Below are 17,578 nucleotides of genomic sequence, written 5' to 3'. Positions count from 1 at the left end.
ATAAACTTCAAAATATAACCCTAAATTTATCACTAACATGAAGGACAATATGTCACAAAAAAAAAGCTATCTCTGAATCACTGGGATATATTGAAGTGTTCCAAAGTTATTACCCCTAAAGTGACACTGGTCAGAATTGAAAAAAAAAAATGGCCTGGTCAGGAAGGTGAAAACAGGCTGGGTGGGGAAGGGGGTAATATTTTTTGACTTGTCTCTTATTTGGTTCTCTGATTCTACGTTTTAGGACTTGTGTGAAAATCTGATGTTGTTTTACATCTCTGAAACTGAAATGTTGACAAATTTTCTCCTTCTGAGTCATTAACGTTTGTTAGAGACTTGTTGGGATTCAGTTTATTTTGATCTGTTTCGCCCCCTAAAAATTACCTAAAATGTGGAGCCTACAATACAAAGGATCAGCATTTTATAACATCTAATAGTGTTAAAATATACTTTGTTCATGGGACAACTCCTTTAACGTGACTTCTTCAGGGGGAGCGCCACAGCCTTCAGTCAAGTGCTTGTGGGGGATACCAGAAGGCATTTAATTTTAGTTTTAATTGGCCTTTTGGGAGGACTCTAACAGGAGTGGTCCACTATGGACAATCCCTTAATAATGTCCACAGGGTGCTGGGTAAATTTTAGCTCTTAGACTAGCGCTACTCCTGAAATCTCAGTGCTGTGTCCTTCGTCGCTCTCTTGAAATATAGAATGTCATGTGACCGCTGCAGACAATCATCGACTGCATATCAGTTGCAGCCTTCACATTTCTGACATTGTTCTTCCACTCCAATACAATGAGATACAGAAAATACTGATGTAAGTATGTGTGACTTATGATAATGACAAACATGAACCCTTGCAACAGAAGGATAGTTGTGGGAAACGTTCTTATAAATACAGTAAATTATACAGTATTATTTCTTGGTAGATTCAGGGGTCGAATGTTCAGACATGTTTGATAATTCCTTCTAGATCCTGTTAACACATATCCAGCTTATGAGCTCCAGCAATGGAAAATTCAGATTACTAGAGATTCAGCATTTTATTTTAACTGCGAAGAGATAGACTAAAACTAAATGTGTATGTATATACTGTACATAAATGTATACAGTAATTATACTATAAGGCTGTGTCCACACGCTGCAGAAAATTTGTTCACAACAAAACTGCACTTTGTGCCAGAAAGCACAGCAAAAAACACGTGTGTGCCGCCCCAGCAGCAGATCGAACCGCTCGGATCCGGGGATAGTGTCCGTTCGTGGCTCAAGGGTCTCCGGACCCGGGGGCTCAGGGGCCACACTCTAAAGTATAAGGGGGTTATTTATAGGGGAGTTATAGTTTGTGATGCCACCCGTGGTGTGCGGTAACTGGGAGTACCGCTGCTGCCGTTGGGAGTACCCGGGATGATGGAGTGGGGCAGCAAGGTGTCGTTACCGTCCACGGGTAGGGGTAGGCCCCAGGACTCTGGATGATGCTGTTGGGTGCCGTGAAGGGGGGAATCACTCAGGTACTCACTGAGCCAATAAGCAGACGCTGACAACCAGGTAAACCAAGTCTCTGGGTGCCGTTGCCTCTCGAAGGGGAGCTCGTCCGGATCCCGTCCCCTGCAGGGCTGCTTGGTGATCCGTGACCTGCCTACTGGCACAAAGTTTAAATTCACCGTAGTGGCCCAGTAGTCTGGAACTTGCTGGTCCCCGCTCACCTCTGTGGCTAAGTGTGGGAGCCTGTTCTCAGGGCTCACGCTTGGGATTTTAGTGGGCTGCTTGTATGGAAGGCCCTATCCCCCTCGTTGCGCTAGTGCCCCGATTCTGGAGCTAGTGGGAACAGTCCATAAAGGCTCCGCTCTCCGCAGGTTAATTGCCGGGTTGCCTGAAGCTTCTCCCTGACCTAGGGTCCGTGTACCCCGCATTGCCTTCGGTCTCGGACCGGTGATAAGACCAGGCTGCTGACTGTTCACTTTAACAGGCCCAGGTACCTAGCCTCAATCCCCTGCGATCGGGGCTCCAACTCCTCTAGGTCCAGACCACCGTCTTCAACCTAGTCAGCTTCTCCTGGGAGCCACTATTCCCAGCCTCCTCCACTGTACTCCTCCACTTCTACACTCCTCACTACTACACTACTACTTCACTCTTCACCTCTCCTTCCTGACCCCTAGGTGGGCGACCCTATTCCGCTTAAGCCGCCCACTAGTGTGTCTGGTGGGTGTGGTGCAGGGTGTATCTAGGATTTGATTCGCTGTTGGAGGCAGCACTGTAAGATGGGGAGCCAGAACCTTGAGGGATTTGAATACTGCACGGGAAGGGCAGTTTGTGCAGTACCCTGTGACGACCTGATAGTCCAGGGGCGTCACACATGCGTTTTTTACCGCGTTTTTTTCCCCATGCGGTTTTTTATGTGAAATCAATGGCTGGAAGGGCTAAACGAAAATGCAGGACAAAAAGGCACAAAGAATTGACATGCTGCAGTGTTTTTGTCAACCCAAATCTGCAGGCAAAAAAAGCAATGTGCGCAGAGCATTTCAGAATACTCACACACTTTGCTGGGGGAAGGAAAGACATGCAGTTTTGAGCAACAAACTGTAGCAAAAAATGCAGCAAAAATGTGGCAAAAAATGCAGCGTGCGCACACAGCCCAAATCATACTTTCTCTGACGCCTCATTGGGGGACACAGGACCATGGGTGTTATGCTGCCTATCCATAGGAGGACACTAAGTAGATGCAAAAGCATAGCTCCTCCTCTGCAGTATACACCCCCTGGCCGGGCCAGGCAACCTCAGTTTTAGCTTAGTGTCTGTAGGAGGCACTTCCTTTCAAGGTTTGTTATTTTTTGAGGGCGAAGGTTTCCTTTTGGGACCGATCTCCCACTACCATCAACGGGCGGGAACGTGGAGTGTCGCCTCCACGTACCCCCTCCTGCGACGCTTGATCCTGGGCTGGACGACAGGTTCCACAGACACCGATTTTGCAAAGCCCAGGGTAGAGGCCTGTGCTCCTATAGCCCAATTCCTCAGCCCCTCTCTGCAGGCTCTGAGCTGAATATGGCACCGGTGTGACCGGACACAGCAAGCTGACTCTGCTATTTTCACTGCCTGGACTGAAGCAATGTTTTAAGGTGAGATCCCCCCTGACTGGTTTCCCAGACAAAGGGAGAAAAGACGCTGCAGGGAAGGCTCCCAGGACATTTACAGTATTTATTATGAGAAAGTCCCTTGCTAAGTGCAAGGAGGAGAGCCCCAAGGATCCTGCACACACAGTGTTAGCTTTTCTCTAGCTTGCTGGCTGGAGGAGGGGGGAAGTCACTCCTGTTTGCAGAAAGTCCTGCAGATAATTTCCTGGTTTCAGGGGGAGGGCCCAGGGCTCAGGGACTCACGCTGTTTATTTGCTCTGTTTATTTGCTCTAGCAGAAAAGCCAGCTGATAACCACCAATGACAAGCTGTGTGCTGACTGGAGGGAGAGGGAGGAAAACTATCATAAGCTCCCTTCCCGCCGTTTTTTACTACCCACAGCAGGGGGGGCACACTGACTTCATCTTCGCGCTCTTTTAGCGCTAAGCCCCACCCCCCGAGGCCGCGATAAGCCCGCCCCCCAGGAAAGCGTGCGAAGATCTCCATAGAGCTTAATCCTTCCTGAGGACAGGGCCATCGGCTGATTCTGGTGAGGTGCTTGCTTCACTTGTAGCTCTGCTGAGCATTGCTCCTCCTCCTGGCATACTCCTATTAGGAACATGCAGAATTCTAAGGGCACTACGGGCGGCTTTGCACGTTGCGACATCGCAAGCCGATGCTGCGATGTCGCACGCGATAGTCCCCGCCCCCGTCGCAGGTACGATATCGTGTGATAGCTGGCGTAGCGAACATTATCGCTACGCCAGCTTCACATGCACTCACCTGCCCTGCGACCGTCGCTCTGGCCGGCGACCCGCCTCCTTCCAGGCGGCCAATAGCGGCGGAGGGGCGGAGATGAGCAGGATGTAAACATCCCGTCCACCTCCTTCCTTCCGCATATCCTACAGAAGCCGCGGTGACGCCGGTAGGAGATGTTCCTCGCTCCTGCGACTTCACACACAGCGATGTGTGCTGCCGCAGGAGCGAGGAACAACATCGGACCGTCGCGTCAGCGTAATTATGGATTACGCCGACGCTGCACCGATGATACGATTACGACGATTTTGCGCTCGTTAATCGTATCATTTAGGCTTTACACACTACGATGTCGCATGCGATGCCGGATGTGCGTCACTTTCAATTTGACCCCACCGACATCGCAGGTGCGATGTCGTAGTGTGCAAAGCCCGCCTAAGAGTGCTAAGGCCCACAAAGTCTATTATTTTGCCTGCACTGCCTGCCACGCTGAGCTACCACGTAAACACACCTCTTCTCTCTGTGAGTCCTGTGCCCCTATAGCCCCCCAAGACCACCCTGCCACCACCGCCGCAACCGTCAGCCCAGAGCCTAGGGCTCCCAGCCCACCGGAATGGGCACAGTTTCTGTCCCAATCCATGGAAAAACTGTCACAGAACCTGGTGCTGGCTATGCAATGTCGTCCTCCACACCCTTCTGGGTCCCTGGACGGAACGCAGCCTGAGGATACCCCTATGGAGGATCCTTCTGAGGTAATCCGGGCACATGCTTCACCGGTTGCAGGGATCAGGAAAAGAGCACACGGCCAGGTGTCTCCAGCGGGCTCTCTCTCGGGAGCACACAGGGCAGGCTCTCCCACACGCTCCACGGCTTCTGAAGAGCTGGAGGAGGGAGAATGCTGTTTATACCAAGAGGATTCCTTGATTTCAGCCTCCCCAGATGCTCAAACTGCAATAGACTCCCTTATAGCAGCAATCAACCAAACTCTGCATGTGGAGGATCCCCCATCCACTACCACTGACCATGTGGTCTCCTTTAAGAGGGCAAGGAAACCCCAAAAGGTTTTCGCTGATCACCCAGAGTTTCAGGATATCCTCACAAAGCAAAGGGAGAAGCCTGACAGGCACTTCGGTAATCGAAAACTCATGGAGTCCTAGTACCCTTTTGCCTCACCTACCACTAAGGGCTGGGCCGATCCGCCTTCGGTCGACCCCCCGGTCTCCCGCCTTACCACAAAGACGCTCCTGTCTTTACCCGTTGGTTCCTCCATCAAGGACCCGACAGACAGACAGGGGGAGCACCTCGCCCGCTCTGCTTTTGAGGCTGCGGGTTCCTCCCTCTCGCCCTCCTTTGCCGCTGTGTGGGTCGCAAAGGCGATCTCGGTCTGGGCAGAATTCCTTAACACTTCGCTTGAGGAATCCCAGTTCACTCATACCTTCACAGAGGTAACAGCTCAAATTGCCGCTGCGGCGGAGTACCTCATGCAGGCCTCCATGGACGCTGCTACCTGCGCAGCGTTTGCCGCCTCAAATACCATAGCCATCCATAGAGCTCTCTGGCTCCAACAATGGCGAGCGGACTCTGCCTCCAAGAAGTCTCTCACGGGCCTTCCCTTTTTTCCCGACCGATTGTTTGGCGAACGTCTGGACAAGCTCATTTCTGGGGGAGGGAGGAAAGAGTACCTCCCTCCCCCAGCTGAAGTCCAGGACGTCCTTCACCAGATGTCCACAGTCCTCGTTCCGCTCCTTTCGGAACTCATTTGGTTGGTCGACATCTCATGCTGTCCCCGCCACCAGCCGCGGACTACGCAGGGACCGACCTTCTCAGCTCTCCCCGAAACCCACTTCGTCATGGCAGCCTAGACCGAAACAGTCCAGGACTAGGGAGACTCGGCCACGACGTTTTTCCCCCCTCATGACTCCTTCGGCGCCCCGGAAGACACACTCATTGTAGGAGGTCGACTGCAGCTTTTTCATCACTTCTGGGCTGCCGCCTCAGACGACAAATGGGTGCGAGACCGTGTGTCTTCCGGTTACCACATAGAATTTCGGACCCGACCCCCGAGTCGGTTCTTTCTCTCAAACCCCCCAAAGACTCGAAAACGACGCGAAGCTTTTTTCTCAGCAATCCACTCGCTCCAAACAGCAGGAGTGATAATACCTGTCCCAGATGACGAGAAGTTCGGGGTTTTTTATTCCAACCTCTTTGTGGTCCCCAAAAAGGATGGGTCAGTTCGACCCATCCTGGACCTCAAACACCTAAACAAACATGTGCACGTACGAAGATTCAGAATGGAAGCCCTAAGGTCCATTATTGCATCCATGGTCGAAGGGGAATTGCTCGCCTCCATAGACATCAAGGACGCGTACCTGCACATACCCATCGCCCCAGATCACCAAAAGTTCCTACGCTTCGCAATTCAGGACTCCCACTTTCAATTCGTAGCTCTACCCTTTGGCCTTGCCACCGCACCAAGGGTCTTCACCAAAGTCATGGTGGCCACCATGGGCGTCCTTCACGCCAGGGGAGTAGTCGTTCTCCCTTACTTGGACGACCTCCTCATCAAGGTCCCCTTTTTCCGCGACTGCTTAAGCAGCGTACAGATCACTGTGGACACCCTATCCCGCTTAGGGTGGCTAGTGAATCTGGACAAATCATCCCCGATCCCATCACGATCCATCACGTTCCTGGGCATGTCCCTGGACACCCGTCGGGGCTTGATCCTTCTCCCTCAGGACAAGGCGATCGCTCTTCAACGAGTGGTACGCTGCCTTCTACATCCTCCGTCTCGCTCCATTCGATTCAGCATGAAAGTGCTCGGCAGGATGGTGGCAGCTATGGAAGCAGTACCCTTTGCTCAACTGCACCTCCGCCCACTGCAGCTAGCCCTTCTAGCGGCCTGGGACAAGAGCCCCTTCTCTCTGGACAAACATCTTCACCTGACGCCTTCAGTCAGGTACGCATTCCGCTGGTGGCTTCGGTCCTCATCCCTATCGAAGGGGAGATCTTTTCTCCCAGTGAATTGGCTGGTTCTGACCACGGACGCCAGCCTCCTAGGCTGGGGAGCAGTGTACCGGCACCACACTGCTCAAGGACGTTGGGCGCCCCAGGAGTCTTTCCTACCCATAAACATCCTGGAACTCCACGCGATCTTCCTCGCGCTCAAAGCGTTCTGCCCTCTGCTAGCGGGTCGTCAGATTCGAGTCCAATCGGACAATGCGACAGCTGTAGCCTATATCAGTCGGCAGGGGGGCACCCGCAGCAAAGCGGCTTATCTCGAGACCCACAAGATCCTCAGCTGGGCCGAATCATCGGGATTAGTGATATCAGCGGTACACATACCGGGGGTAGAGAACTGGGCAGCAGACTTTCTAAGTCGCCAAGGCCTGGCCGCTGGAGAATGGTCTCTCCACCCAGATGTGTTTCTACACATCTGCACTCGCTGGGGCACACCAGACGTGGACCTAATGGCCTCAAGGTTGAATGCAAAGGTACCCGCGTTCATAGCCAGGTCATGCGACCCGCAGTCCATCGGCGCGGATGCTCTAGTCTGCTCCTGGCACCAATTCCGCTTGCCTTACATATTTCCACCTCTACACCTGCTGCCGCGGGTATTCAGGAAGATCAAGGCAGAGGGAGTCCTGGTGATACTGATAGCACCGGACTGGCCCAGGCGCGCCTGGTACGCCGAATTAGTACAAATGCTCACAGACGCACCGTGGCGCCTTCCAGACATCCCAGACTTGCTGACCCAAGGGCCCATTTCCCATCAGAACTCCAGAGCCCTGAAGCTAACGGCATGGCCATAGAGACCTGGGTATTAACAAGAGCGGGATTCTCCCCCGCGGTTATTTCCACCATGATCAGTGCCCGAAAGCCTGCTTCATCCCGCATTTACCACCGTACGTGGAAAATCTTCCTTTCATGGTGCAGAGAAACTAACGTCCAGCCTATGCCTCTGGCCATCCCCAGAATTCTCAACTTTCTACAGTCTGGCTTGCAAGCGGGGTTAGCTCTCAGTTCCCTTAAAGGGCAGGTCTCAGCGTTCTCAATCTTCTACCAATGCCGCCTGGCTCAAAAACCGCAAGTCAAGACCTTCCTCCAGAGCGTTTCCCATCTAGTTCCCCCGTACAAATGGCCGCTGGAACCATGGGACCTCAACCTCGTTCTGGACGGTCTCCAGAGGTCTCCCTTTGAACCCCTCAAGGAATCCTCCCTTGCTCTTCTGTCCTGGAAGGTAACATTCCTGGTGGCAATTACGTCCATCAGATGGGTTTCAGAGCTAGCAGCACTCTCTTGCGCAAGCCTTTTCTGATCTTTCACCAGGACAAGGTGGTTCTGCGCCCCCTTCCGGATTTCCTTCCAAAGGTTCTTACCCCGTTTCATTTGAACGAGAACATTGTTCTGCCTTCCTTTTGTCCACACCCGATTCATAGTGTGGAAAGGTCTCTGCATTCGTTATACCTCGTCAGAGCTCTCAGATATTACATATCCAGGACAGCCCCCTTTAGGAAAACGGACTCTTTGTTCGTCATTCCTGAGGGGCCTAAGAAGGGACAGGCAGCTTCAAAGGCGACTCTGGCTCGCTGGATTCGCTCTGCGATCCAGGAAGTCTACCGCTTGCAACTCAAGCCCATTCCTATTGGGCTGCAGGCTCATTCCACGCGAGCAGTTGGCGCTTCGTGGGCCATTTGGCATCAGGCTTCAGTGGAACAGGTGTGTAAGGCTGCGACCTGGTCTAGCCTACATACGTTTTCAAAGCATTACAGAGTCCATACCCAGGTTTCAGCTTAGGCAAATCTGGGTAGGAAAATTCTGCAAACGGCAGTAGAGCACCTCTCTCAGTAGGCGCTCCAGGCTGTCTGGGACTGGTTCCTAGTCCTTGGGTTGTGTTGTCTCCTTTTATGTTTCCCACCCATGGACTGCTTTAGGACGTCCCATGGTCCTGTGTCCCCCAATGAGGCGTCAGAGAAAAACGGATTTTTGTGTACTCACCGTAAAACCATTTTCTCTTAGCCATCATTGGGGGACACAGCACCCCCCACCCTGTTGCCCTGTTGGGCCTTGGTTCTCTCAGTACCTTATTTGGTTATGACTCTTCCTTTCTTATGTTCCTCTGTTGAGAAGTTTTTACTTCTTTTTTCTCCTACTACTTGTGTACTAAACTGAGGTTGCCTGGCCAGGCCAGGGAGTGTATAGTGCAGAGGAGGAGCTATGCTTTTGCATCTACTTAGTGTCCTCCTATGGATAGGCAGCATAACACCCATGGTCCTGTGTCCCCCAATGATGGCTAAGAGAAAACGATTTTACGGTGAGTACACAAAAATCCGTTTTTTGCTCACTGTTCCCAAAATACTTCTCCAAAAGTGCATTGCAGCACGGTAAATCACCCTTAGTTTTATTAACGTTTTGTGCACATGTTGAGTATTTGGATGCAGAAATTTCTACACTATTTGTGCATCTCTGAAAAGGAAAAACGCAGCTCGAAAAACACGCGTTTTTGGCTCGTTTTCTCCGTTTTTTTATTAGTTTTTCACATGCATTTTTCTAGCGCCTATGGACACCAATGAATGCTATAGAGCTAGATAATAGATAGATATAAATATAGACAGACGTAAAGACATATAGACATAGGCTGTGGTTTTATTATATTATGCGAGACCATCGTTGACCAGAAAATTGCCCACACGGAAAATTGTCCACACGGAAAATTGTCCACACGGAAAATTGCCCACACGGAAAATTGCCCACACGGAAAATTGCCCACACGGAAAATTTCCCACATGGAAAATTGCCCACATAGAAAGTTGCCCACACGGAAAATTGCCCACACGGAAAATTGCCCACACGGAAAATTGCCCACATAGAAAGTTGCCCAGACGGAAAATTGCCCACATGGAAAATTGCCCACACAGAAAATTGCCAATTGCAGTATCAGAAAGTTTCAGGTCTATGATATTTGAGGTGCAAGGTGAGGATGTTCACATGATATGTGAAAAATGTCCACAGAAAAATGCCCACTAGGATTGGGGACCATGTAACCCAGGATGGGAACATATATACCAGGAAGGGGGCATATATACCAGGATGGAGACAACGTGGACCATACATACCAGGATGAGGACCTTATATACCAGCATTGGGACATATATACCAGGATGAGGATATATTCACCAGGATGATAGGCATATATACCAGGACGGGGGACATTACTACATAATGAAGGGGGAGAGAGTTCATAAGTCTTGATAGAAGTTAGAACGCTACAAAGGCCCATGTATGTGAAAAACATGTGGTGGGGGCAGGTCCAAATATCACTTTGGGCCCATACTGGCAACATTTCTGGGCCCCCTTGAGACTCTGCATAGGCTGCACCCCAGCTCTGCCTCCACCCCTCAAACCTCTCGACGCCATGCTTGGAAAAACGTATGTGTGTGCATATATATATATACAGTGCCTACAAGTAGTATTCAACCCCCTGCAGATTTAGCAGGTTTACACATTCGGAATTAACTTGGCATTATGACATTTGGACTGTCGATCAGCCTGGAAGTGTGAAATGCACTGCAGCAAAAAAGAATGTTATTTCTTTTTTTATTCTTTTTTTAAATTGTGAAAAGTTTATTCAGAGGGTCATTTATTATTCAAGCCCTCAAACCACCAGAATTCTGTTTGGTTCCCATAAAGTATTAAGAAGTATTTCAGGCACAAAGAACAATGAGCTTCACATGTTTGGATTAATTATATCTTTTTCCAGCCTTTTCTGACTAATTAAGACCCTCCCCAAACTTGTGAACAGCACTCATACTTGGTCAACATGGGAAAGACAAAGGAGCATTCCAAGGCCATCAGAGACAAGATCCACAAAATATTAAACCTAGGGGTTGAATAATAATTGACCCACACTTTTATGTTGAAAATTTATTAAAATTTAACTGAGCAACATAACTTGTTGGTTTGTAAGATTTATGCATCTGTTAATAAATCCTGCTCTTGTTTGAAGTTAGCAGGCTGTAACTTATTTGCATCTTATCAAACCTGCTAAATCTGCAGGGGGTTGAATACTACTTGTAGGCACTGTATATATGTATATGTATATATATATATATATATATATATATATATATAAAGCTGTATGTATGTATGTATGTATGTATGTATGTGCGTGTTTATGTCCACTAAAGGAATCTGCACATTTTCAATCACAAAATTTTGCACAGACGCCTCATGTGACTCAGGGAACGTTAGACTATGTTTTGAGGAGAAAATTTAACCCCACGCTTTAGTTTTTCACCAAAAATCCTCCATTAAAATCAACGGAGCTGGGAGCTACAGGTCATTAATAGGAACTGTGATTGGTTGCTATAGGAACAAAGGACATTCATAGTATAACAAGCTTATGTGTGAGATAATATTATATCGGTGGGAAGACGGACAGAGAGAGAAAGATAGAGACAGAGAGAGACAAACAGTGAAAGAGACAGACAGTGAAAGAGACAGACAGGGAGAGAGACAGATAGGGAGAGAGACAGACAGGGAGAGAGACAGATAGGGAGAGAGACAGACAGGGAGAGAGACAGACAGGGAGAGAGACAGACAGGGAGAGAGACAGACAGGGAGAGAGACAGACAGGGAGAGAGACAGACAGGGAGAGAGACAGACAGGGAGAGAGACAGGGAGTGAGAGAGACAGGGAGTGAGAGAGACAGGGAGTGAGAGAGACAGGGAGTGAGAGAGACAGGGAGTGAGACAGGCAGGGAGAGAGGGAAAGAGGCAGACAGGGAAAAAGGCAGACAGGGAAAGAGGCAGACACACAGACAAAGACAGACACACAAAGACAGACAGAGACAAACCGGGAAAGAGACAGACAGAGAGGGAGACAAAGTGAGGCTGGGAGAGAGGGACAGTGGGAGAGAGAGACAGAGAGACAGCTACCATCCCATGCAACTCTGGATATTACAGCTAGTGTGTATACAGTGCCTACAAGTAGTATTCAACCCCCTGCAGATTTAGCAGGTTTACACATTCGGAATTAACTTGGCATTGTGACATTCGGACTGTAGATCAGCCTGGAAGTGTGAAATCCACTGCAGCAAAAAAGAATGTTATTTCTTTTTTTATTTTTTTTTTTAAATTGTGAAAAGTTTATTCAGAGGGTCATTTATTATTCAAGCCCTCAAACCACCAGAATTCTGTTTGGTTCCCATAAAGTATTAAGAAGTATTTCAGGCACAAAGAACAATGAGCTTCACATGTTTGGATTAATTATATCTTTTTCCAGCCTTTTCTGACTAATTAAGACCCTCCCCAAACTTGTGAACAGCACTCATACTTGGTCAACATGGGAAAGACAAAGGAGCATTCCAAGGCCATCAGAGACAAGATCGTGGAGGGTCACAAGGCTGGCAAGGGGTACAAAACCCTTTAAAAGGAGTTGGGCCTACCTGTCTCCACTGTTGGGAGCATCATCCGGAAGTGGAAGGCTTATGGAACTACTGTTAGCCTTCCACGGCCTGGACAGCCTTTGAAAGTTTCCACCCGTGCTGAGTCCAGGCTTGTCCGAAGAGTCAAGGCTAACCCAAGGACAACAAGGAAGGAGCTCCGGGAAGATCTCATGGCAGTGGGGACATTGGTTTCAGTCAATACCATAAGTAACATACTCCACTTCAATGGTCTCCGTTCCAGACGAGCCCGTAAGGTACCTTTACTTTCAAAGCGTCATGTCAAGGCTCGTCTACAGTTTGCTCATGATCACTTGGAGGACTCTGAGACAGACTGGTTCAAGGTTCTCTGGTCTGATGAGACCAAGATCGAGATCTTTGGTGCCAACCACACACGTGATATTTGGAGACTGGATGGCACTGCATACGACCCCAAGAATACCATCCCTACAGTCAAGCATGGTGGTGGCAGCATCATGCTGTGGGGCTGTTTCTCAGCCAAGGGGCCTGGCCATCTGGTCCGCATCCATGGGAAGATGGATAGCACGGCCTACCTGGAGATTTTGGCCAAGAACCTCCGCTCCTCCATCAAGGATCTTAAGATGGGTCATCATTTCATCTTCCAACAAGACAATGACCCAAAGCACACAGCCAAGAAAACCAAGGCCTGGTTCAAGAGGGAAAAAATCAAGGTGTTGCAGTGGCCTAGTCAGTCTCCTGACCTTAACCCAATTGAAAACTTGTGGAAGGAGCTCAAGATTAAAGTCCACATGAGACACCCAAAGAACCTAGATAACTTGGAGAAGATCTGTATGGAGGAGTGGGCCAAGATAACTCCAGAGACCTGTGCCGGTCTGATCAGGTCTTATAAAAGACGATTATTAGCTGTAATTGCAAACAAGGGTTATTCCACAAAATATTAAACCTAGGGGTTGAATAATAATTGACCCACACTTTTATGTTGAAAATTTATTAAAATTTAACTGAGCAACATAACTTGTTGGTTTGTAAGATTTATGCATCTGTTATTAAATCCTGCTCTTGTTTGAAGTTTGCAGGCTTTAACTTATTTGCATCTTATCAAACCTGCTAAATCTGCAGGGGGTTGAATACTACTTGTAGGCACTGTATATATATAAAAATATATAATATATATGTACACACACATAAACATACATACATACATACATACATACATAGATACATACATACACACACACGGCCAAATGTGTTAGCACCCTTGAAGTTATTCCAGAAAAAGAAGTATTTCCCTAAAAAAATTACATTACAGACATCACTAGTGGGGGCGCACAGACATCACTAGTGGGGGCGCACAGACATCTAAGGGGGCGCACAGACATCACTAGGGGGGCGCACAGCCATCACTAGGGGGTACACAGACATCACTAGGGGGGCATACAGACCTCACTAGGGGGGGTACACAGACATCTCTAGGGAGGCACATACATCCCTAGGTGGGCACAGACATCCCTAGGTGGGAACGAACATCCCTAGAGGGACACAGACATCACTAGGGGGCATGGAAATCACTAGGGGGGGCAAGAACATCACTGGGTGGAACGATCAGCAATTGCAGAGTACAGACATCACTAGGGGGGCAAACAGCACTGGGGGTGGTACACAGCATTGGAGGGAACACCACACTGGTGGTGATAAACAGCACTGAAGCGGGCTGCACAGAGCACTTGGGGGGGCTGCACAGAGCACTGGGGGGGCGGCACAGACCACTGGGGGGCGTCACACAGCACTAGGGGTGGCACACAGCACTGGGGGGGGCGGCACACAGCACGGGGGGCTGCACACAACATGGGGGGGCTGCACACAGCATTGGGGAGTTGCACACAGCACTAAGGGGCTGCACACAGCATTGGGGTGGCTGCACACAGCACTCGGGGCATGCTCACAGCACTGGGGGGTCTGCACACAGTGCTAGGGGGCTGCACACAGCATTGGGGGACTGCACACAGCAATAGGGGACTGCACACAGCATTGGGGGAGCTGGCCTCACCGAGAGCAGGCACACAAATCAGGGGGGACTCCAGGCACACAGCTAAACCTGCTCACACAGTCAGTCCCGAACACATTTGTATATAAGCACTGGAGCACTGCGGCCCCTGGGAATCTGCCCAGGGGGCGCAGAAAAAGTCATTGCAGGCCTGCGGTTCCAACCCCTCAGCTAAAGCAAGGCAGGGGCGCCCCCGCCCCCCACCCCGGCGGTGTTCAGCTCACCGAGTGCCTACCTTTCCCCGCCGGATGCCGTATCCTCGCCACCTCCGCGTTGCCCGCAACACTGATGAGGCGCAGAGTGATGACCTCATCACATTGGGCTGCGGGATGATGTGCCACCTCCCTGCTCTGCTCCACGTGCCTTGTTTCTAGTCACATGGCTAATTTGCATGAGATGCCCTGGAAGGGCTTCGCCTGCAATTTAGCAGTGTGTGTGTGTGCAGTGGCTGAAACAGCCGGGCCCCTTTGCTTCGGCTGTGACTGGAGCCCGGTGAAGAGGGGGAGGCCTGGCCTGCCCGGGGCTTAACAAAGCTAAGTAATTACCCCAGGCCTGTCCGGGCCCCCTACACCAGTCACAGTAGTAATGCCCTGATGGCGGCCCTGCAAAAACATATCATACATTCCCAGCACGAACACAAGGTGGTACAAGCGACAGTCTCACCTTTCTGCTGTGCCTTTGGGGCTTTCAGGACCAACTATCTCTGCCAGCAGCACCCTGCTTTTGGTGGGCTCCAACTGAGATGATAATGTATTACAGTGATACTTTTGTGAGTACAGATAGTAGGGATTGCTCCTTTGGATCACACTGCTGCTGGTTCTGCATGTGCTGCTGCTTTGGGCTGGTGGGAGAAGTAAAGGCCGCTTTACACGCTGCAATATCGGTACCGATATCACTAGCGTGCGTTCCCGCCCCCATCGGTTGTGCGACACGGGCAAATCGCTTACCTTCCTTGCGACGTCGCTGTGACCGGCGAACCGCCTCCTTTCTAAGGGGGCAGTCCGTGCGGCGTCACAGCGACGTCACTGAGACGTCGGCCGCCCAATAGAAGCGGAGGGGCGGAGATGAGCGGAATGTAACATCCCGCCCACCTCCTTCCTTCCGCATTGGGGCTGGCGGCAGGTAAGGAGAGGTTTCTCGTTCCTGCGGCATCACACGGAGCAATGTGTGCTGCCGCAGGAGCGACGAACTACTTCGTACCTGCAGCTCCAACGATATTCGAGATTAGACCCCCATGTCACCGATGAGCGATTTTGCACGTTTTTCTGACGATGCAAAATCGCTCATAGGTGTCACACGCAACGGCATCGCTAATGCGGCCGGATGTGCGTCACAAATTCCGTGACCCCAACGACTTCGCATTAGCGATGTCGTAGCTTGTAAAGCCCGCTTTAGGCAGAATCAGTGAGAGATGAGAGCAGACTGTATCTTATTGCTGATAATACCACAGATCTTCAGCATTTTTTCAGTTTTGCACTAGGTCAACTGTAAATCACAAGTTGATCACATATGTGAACATCCTCACCTTGCACCTCAAATATCATAGATCTGAAACTTTGTAATGCTGCAATTGGCGATTTTCCACCTGGGCAGTTTTCTATGTGGGCATTTTTCCGTGTGGGCAATTTTCCGTGTGGGCAATTTTTCGTGTGGGCAATTTTCCATGTGGGCAATTTTCCATGTGGGCAATTTTCCTGTAGGCATGTTTCCTGTGGGCATTTTTCCTGTGGGCAATTTTCATGTCTGCATTTTTCAGGGAACCGAGACCATCGGATGCGAATTGCTAATGACACTTGGGTCATGCTCTGCAGCGAGCGTGACCGAATGTCATATTACCGTGCTCAGAGTCTCCCGCATGTGAGAATTGAAACAAAAATGAGAAGAAGATGGAGAAATTAATCTCTCCATCTCCTCCATTGTCTGTCTCTGCATATATCACACTGTACTCAGATGTCATCTGAGTGCAGTCCGATATTTCACATGCACCCATAGACTTGTATGGGTGCGTGTGATCCAAGATACTCTGCCAATCACAGCCTGCTGCGATTTTTTTTTTTTCACATAACGACTCGGCATTAGAAAAAAATAGCAGATTTCCTCTGCCTCATTGAAAAACATTAGTCAGAGTGCAATGCAAGATTTTCTTGCATTGCACTCGTCTGTATTACACACCAGTGAGCCTACTCATACAGACATATAGACAGACATATAGACATAATTGCACAACCCCCTACAAAGAATTAAATTGCACCCTGCGGTGCCTATTGAATAGCTTTTTATGATTAAATAAATAAATGAAAAACACAACCTGGGGTCCCCCTTTTTTTGGTAACCAAATTTTTAATAAATGAAAAGTAAAGCAGACAGCTGTGAGTTATTATCAGGCTGGGGAGGTCCATGGTTATTGAGACCTTCTCAGCCTAAAAATACTAGTCCAGAGCCCCTGAGAAGTGGCGCATCACATTAGATGCAGAAAATCTGGCGCTTCACTTTGGCACTAAGTCCTCATGAAAGTAATGGAGTGGCGTCTTTCAGACACCCCCCAATACTAACCCAGTAGGTAAAAAGAGAAAAAAACACTCACAAAAATACTTTATTTTAATAAACACTGTCCCAGTTTCCCTGGTTCACAATTTTATTAAAAAGAACCCCATGCAGGTTCGATGTAGTTCAGGGAATTTGACGTAGTCCACTAATAGAAACCTCAAAAACAGAAAAAAAATGGAATCAAAACAAGACACTGTCATTCACCAATTATTAGACAGCAAAGTTCTGCTGTCCGACGTGGTCCAGCGATTCCCATAACATTCCTCTATTAAGTAGAACGTCATCGCCCATCACAGTCACCGAGTGTCGGAGTGATGAGCGGTGACGTTTCTGACGTCATCGCTCACCACATTTTCCAGGTCTCACAGAGCGCAGCATGAGCCAGGAATGGCTGATGCTCAAAGTCTTGTTCTGAGACTCCATAGCCTTTGATCAAGGTAATCAAGGAACGTCATAGGAAAGTAAACAGGGTAAAGGGGGCTTTACATGCAACGACATATCTAACGATATGTCGTCGGGGTCACGGAATTCGTGATGCACATCCGGCATCGTTAGCGACGTCGTTGCATGTTACAGCTCCGAGCGAGTGTTAACGATCAAAAATACTCACCTAATCGTTGATCGTTGACACGTCGTTCATTTTCAAAATCTCGTTGGTCGTTGTGGATGCAGGTTGTTCGTCGTTCCTGAGGCAGTACACATCG

General features: G+C 49.4%; 1 protein-coding gene across 15 annotated transcripts in view; it reads left to right on the top strand.

Moving 5' to 3' along the window:
* Nucleotides 1-17,578, top strand: part of EP400 (E1A binding protein p400) — a 293,821-nt gene that overhangs the window by 38,555 nt on the left and 237,688 nt on the right. The gene's annotated exons all lie outside the window — the stretch shown is intronic.

This window comes from Anomaloglossus baeobatrachus, chromosome 1, assembly GCF_048569485.1.
Source record: "Anomaloglossus baeobatrachus isolate aAnoBae1 chromosome 1, aAnoBae1.hap1, whole genome shotgun sequence".
Classification (NCBI taxonomy): Eukaryota; Metazoa; Chordata; class Amphibia; order Anura; family Aromobatidae; genus Anomaloglossus; species Anomaloglossus baeobatrachus.
The sequence above is the reverse complement of the archived record's forward strand: the minus strand, read 5'-3'. Positions and strand labels throughout refer to the sequence as shown.